Genomic DNA, 6152 nt, shown 5'->3' with positions numbered 1-6152 from the left:
GAAACGTGGAAAAGAAAACTTGGGTGTTCTCTTCAAAACGAGAAGTTGGTAACGTGATTCGACTATCGATGGAGGGTGTGTACAGTCAGTGACTGGGACTCCAGTCTAACTGTGCATGTTGAGTTATAATTAATCCATGTGGGGATGAAGACTCAGAGCACATACAACTCATCTCAAAGGATTAAATCTAGTCCAGTTACTTGAGTTCAAATAAATGAATTCATAACAGCAACCTCATGATTGACACATTTTAGAATTTGAGGGTTACCTGGCTATGACAAGCCACCTGGTGGTCACCGGTGTTTTTAAAATCAACCTTCCAAATTATAGGGGTACCAGAAGGAGAAGAGGAACAGCTATGAGTGGGAAACTTATTTGAACAAATAATAAAGGAGAACTTCCCCAGTCTGGAAAAGGAAATAGACTTCCAGGAAACCCAGGAAGCTCAAAGAGTCCCAAACAAGTTGGACCCAAGAAGGAACACACCAAGGCACATCATAATTACATTAGTCGAGATGAAAGGAGAGAATGAAGGAGAAAATTCTAGAAGCAGCAAGAGATAAGGAGACAGTCACCTACAAAGGAGTGCCCATCAGACTGTCAGTGGATTTCTCAAAAGAGACCTTACAGGCAAGAAGGGGCTGGAAAGAAGTATTCCAAGTCATGAAATCCAAAGTCCTACAGCTAAGATTGCTCTATCCAGCAAAGCTTTCATTTGGAATGGAAGGACAGATAAAGTGCTTCTCAGATAAGGTCAAGTTCAAGGAGTTCATCATCACCAAGCCCTTATTATATGAAATGTTAAAGGGACTTATATAAGAAAAAGAAGATAAAAAATATAACAGTGAAAGGACAGCAAACTCACAGTTACTAACAACCACACCTAAAACAAAAGCAAACCAAGAGGACACCTAGATCGGGAGCAAAACCACAGAAATGGAGATCACATGGGGGGTTAGCAACAGGGGAGTGGGAGGGGGAGAAGGGGGGAGAAGGTACAGAGAATAGGTAGCATAGATGGTAGGTAGAAAATAGGCAGGGGGGAGGGCAGAAATACTATGGGAAATACAGAATCTAAAGAACTTGTGACACATGGACAAGAATGAAAGGGGGGGAATGGTGGGGGAGGGGTGTGCAGGGTGGAGGAGAATGAAGGGGGGAATGGGACAACTATAATGGTATAATCAATAAAATATATTTAAAAAATCAATATTCCTGGCTTGCTGGGTGCCCCCCTTCTCCTCCGTGATTTCATGTCTGTCCTACCTGAAGGAGAATGCTCAGTCAACAAGGGCACTTTTTTTGAATGTTAAAGAACTTTCTATGGCGATTTCTATGTAGGTATCAAATTTCTAGTTTTACTGAACCTCCTAGACTTGAAAAATGGCACTTTAAACCAAAAAAATAAATAAATTCTTTTATTTAGAGCACTTAAAAAAATCTATTTCTAAACCAACTCCCCAAATCTGTTCCCAACAGGCAAGCTGAGGGATAGCATGGGGCCCTCGTTCTCTGATTCCGGAATAACCACCTGCCTGACTCCTAGTCCGTCTCACGGAGCATCTGGGGCATGAACACCAGAAGGCTCCTTGGTAGGGTGGCTGAGAGGCCACCTCTTCCCCCCACCCTCACCTCGCGCCAAGGTTGAGGGCAGGAATCTGAGTTTGTCCTGGAGAGGTGGGACCCCCCGGGCAGGTGCGTGCCAGCTGGACGCTGCTTATAAGCCAGTTGGTGCCTGCGAGTCCAGACACACACTTGCTGTGATTCTGAGCCTGCCTGCCTCCAAGCCCCTCACGTGGTCAGTGCCCTGGGACACTGGTGATTAGGCCCACGTTTAAGAGCGTTGGTGACTGACAGGACAGGAAAGGAATGCATTTGAAATAGCAGGCACAACGCTTCTTTGCAGGTTCAGTTGAACGGGTTGCGTATCTCTCCTTAGTCCAAAACAAACAAACATGACAAGGCAATATGCTGTTGAAAGGGCCTAAGTTGGAGAATAAAGGTTGGATTCAATAATAATTTGTCAAGCGACCACCATGAGGGAGACAATAGGGGCAATTGCTGTGAGCAATGAAAATCTTCTCCCAGGCTTCCTTCGTTTGTTTTAGAAAATTTGTTTTTTTGAGAAGTATAGTGTTCATCCTTCTGTATACATAAATCTAAAATGCATGTCAGGGGCTAATACTATCAGTCTTTTCCTTCAACCTCCAAGGTTGAATTTGAGGAGAGATCCTGCACTTTACCATTCTCCAAGCTGGGGTTGCCTTAACTAATTAGTGACATGTTTTAAAGCCAGATTTAGTTAGGCTTGCAACCAGATGCCAGGTGCCTTGTTGAGAAGCAGGTAGATAAGGATGAGGATGAGGGAGAGCCCCTTGCTCTTAAGGAGCAAAATAGCCTACAGAGGACAGAGACATATAACCAAGTCCTCCTAACCTAGTTTAATAGGTTAGGTTACAGGTTAAGATACATGGGTCAGTGCAGGTTGCTGAGAACATCACTAATTCTGTCAGGGAGAATGAGATGCAGTTTCTGAGAGGAGTAGGTAGGCATAGAAGGACACAGGGAGAGCGAAACAAAGCAATAGACGTGTCACAATACAGGTTCCCTTTCCTGTTCCCTCTCCCTCTCCCTCTGCTGCAGACATGAATGTGTCGTGTTGGCCACAAAGGAAAGGAGGGCGCTACAGAGTGTGAGTGCTGAGTGTGAGGGGCCTGGCAACCTTGAACATGAATTCACATTTTATCCTGCAGAGATCTAGGAGCCGATCAGGGGATTTAACATAGGAGCAAAACGATAAGATTTTGTTCCTCTTTCGGTAAGATAATTTAGCCTTTTCAGGGTCACATAGACAGTAGGGGGCTAAGTAAGGAAGTCACCACCAGCACCCAGGTGAGCACAGTTAAGGGACACCTGAGTCCCAGCACCTGCTAAAGGCCTGAATTGGACAAGGGGGTGGAGAGGTAAGGGATTTAGCAGCGAGAAGGGACAGGTCTAGGGGAGGGAGAGAGAGAGATGCCACCCGTAGTGATCTCTGGTTATTGGCTGCTTCTACAGTATCACCTCCTTGGTCAGGAAGCTTATTCTTACACCAATCTGCACACTCTTTTGATCTCACGTCTGTCTTTTTTTGGACTCTGTGGGCAAATGGAAAACCATTGCTCAACATTCCCATAAACACCTGCTGAACAACGGAAGACATTTATCACATCTGTTTTTAACTTTCTCTTGTCTAGATTATACAATCTCATTTCTTTCAAACCTAGAGTATTTGATTGAGTTTGTTCTGTTCTTTGTCTCTCCATGTTTTTGCTTACCCACATTTGTTTCTCAAATGTCTAGGTCCAACTTAGAGTGACTGTTTCTCCCACTATCCTGGAAAAAATTCTTTATTTTTTGCAGCACCAATCCTCACACAGATTTGATGCTTAAGGGAATGCTATTGGTCACCCACTGGGTGTCTATCCCCTCCCCAGGCACTGGTCACCCCCTACACAACCCCTGTGCCTCCAGCGATGCCACCCCATCCCCTCCACCTCTCTGCCCACCCCAGGACTGCCTCGCATCTGGTGGTTGAGCAGGGTCCACAAGCACGAGATGAGGTTTTCTAGGGGCAGCTGGGAGAGGTCTTCTTTGCCACACTGAGAGGAACAGCTGAAGCGAGCTCCTAGTGGTAGATGCTATTTCACCGTCATGGAGGTAGATATGTGATGAACAAGAAGCCTAGAACTCGCCAGCTCATTCCCAGCTGAGAAGGAGGCTGGTGTAAGGAGATGCGGAGAACCGGGAGGATTACAGAGACATGGACCCAGAGCCACCAGGCGAACACAACGCGGAAACCCCATCCTCACTTCCCTGTTGCCATTTTGGTGGGCCAGTCGGCATCCTCACACTTTAGTTGGTTACAGTTCAGTTCTCTGACAGACGGCTAAAAGAATCCACACTCTGGCACGTTAGATTCTCATCCACACACTGGTACCAGATTTTTTTAAACAAAGACCACATCTAAGCCTCCTATTTTGTTGCTTTGGATTGTTTGCTCAGGGCTCCGGCACCGCAGTGGAGGACACACGTGAAGTAGAAGAACCCTGGGCCCTACACTGAGTTCACAGTGGAGTCCGGAAGATAGAGGTCACATGTATTACACGCTACACACTTTGCAGACAGCACAGCATAGCGCATTGAACAGCGTCTCTGAACAGAGACGAGAGAGGTCAGGGTGGGGGGCCTGGCCTTGGAATGCTGGGCCAGCCTGGTTGTGTGGGACACTGGATGACCTTTGAGCGAAGAGACAAATAGAAATAAAGATGTGCTGTGTTTCTGAGGCAGTGAGGACTTGTCTGGAGCACCACCTACTTCCTGGGGACCATTAGAAAGAAGGTTGAGCATGTGAAAGCCAGGCAGAGAGGCGAAGGCACCCTGGATCTCGGGAGCGTTCAGAGCACACGCAGTGTCCCCCCACATAAGGGCCAGTTGTTTTCTATTGTTCCTCCGAACTCATCCCCACCCGAATGCCCCGAGAGCAGGTGCAGAGTCTCACTTACCTTGATATTTACGTAAATTTTTATGTATGTCACTCAGGTCTCATATGGTCTGGGCACTGTATCTCACGTGGTCTGGGCACTCCATTTGATGTTTCACTCCTGGTGCATAACTTTTCATCCAGTGAAATATTATCTTCGTAGCCTCTATTTTACCCTCTGTGTAACCAATTAAATACCAACTAATTTCAGGGCAAGCATTACTATTTGGTAAGTTCAACCAGCTTTGCAGAATCTGTTCTCAACAGAGCTTTAATTGTTTAATTCTTCCTTAATTGTGGTCCTGTGGTTGACATGCTTGAAAGAAGATTTTTATGATATTCTTTCATATTTTTCAAAATATAGAAGTTAAGATAGTGATCTTTGAAAAAAGACTGGGATGTCTTATTTAAATTTTTTTGCAGTAAAGACAACATTTCTTTATGTCTAGTTTTTTATAACTCCTAAAAATTAGTTTTATTGGTACATTAGGCACTTGTTAATTAAAATGATGGGTTAATGCTTTTAAGGGTCAAAGAATTGGGGGCAATAATACTAAATAAAGCATTTAGCTTTTCTCACTTTTGCAGCATAAAATCAAACTGGAGAAATAAAAATTCTATGACTAATGAAGATGGACTTAATTATTTAGAATTATACCTGCAGATGATAAAAATATCTCTTAATTTTTGCAATCCTTAAGCCTGACCTGAAAAAAAGTAGGAATTTAATAATAGATTCTTAAAATTCGTGGAGTACAAGGAATAAGAATGAGAGAATTAGTCAAAAAGTCTATTCTTAAACAATATGCAAAAGGAAAAAATGTCATTTCCTTTTCATCTTTGTGTCATTTAGACATACTCAGAGAAACAGTTTCATCGATTATGAAAAGCCAGTTTTTGAGGGGAGATGGGAGAAATATTTAAGGTGATTTTTAAAAACAGTTTTTATTCTCATGAGGCTAATGTCTAATTGAGAGTGTACGTGAACAAGAAGTTATAGCAAAAAATCCCTCAGAATTTGGGTACACAGTTAGGAAAATGTCATTTTGAAACTGAAAGGAGTAAGAATCCAATCTCTGTGGCTACGCCTGGCAGTTGCACGCACAGCCTCCCCTGAGAGGACTGGATGCTGGGGAGGGTCATGCTCCCCGGGAGCCCTCCAGGACTATTGAGTCTTTAGAGGTGTGTTAGTCCATTCCAGAGGGGAAAAGTTATTAAACATTTTCTCCATGTTTCCTCTGTGTTGGGCACTATGCAAGACAATTTATATAGCATGGTCTAATTCAATGCTTATCTCTTTCCTCTGAGGCAATGTAAGTTTTTCTAATTTATAGTTAAGAAAACAGAGGTTAGAGAAAGGGAGAGAGCGACATGTAAGCTGGATGCCAATGTAGAAAACAGCGACAATGAAAAACCCGCCATGTGAGAGCCCCCTCTCGGGATGTTCTGAGGAAGAGCTTTCTCTGGGGAAAGCTCAAAGTTTGCTCCTTAACCTGCCCCATTGCTTCTCTGCTCACTCGTTGGAGGACTTGTCCCCAGGGTCAGCATTACTGGTGCACTTTTTTCTTTCCTTCTCGGTCTGTGAAGGAAAAGACTGTGTCTTGGTTCCCATGGGTCCCAGCTGTGAACT

Source organism: Sturnira hondurensis, unplaced genomic scaffold, assembly GCF_014824575.4.
Source record: "Sturnira hondurensis isolate 20B ecotype Veracruz unplaced genomic scaffold, ASM1482457v3 Scaffold0008640, whole genome shotgun sequence".
Classification (NCBI taxonomy): domain Eukaryota; kingdom Metazoa; phylum Chordata; class Mammalia; order Chiroptera; family Phyllostomidae; genus Sturnira; species Sturnira hondurensis.
This window is presented reverse-complemented; position numbering follows the sequence as displayed.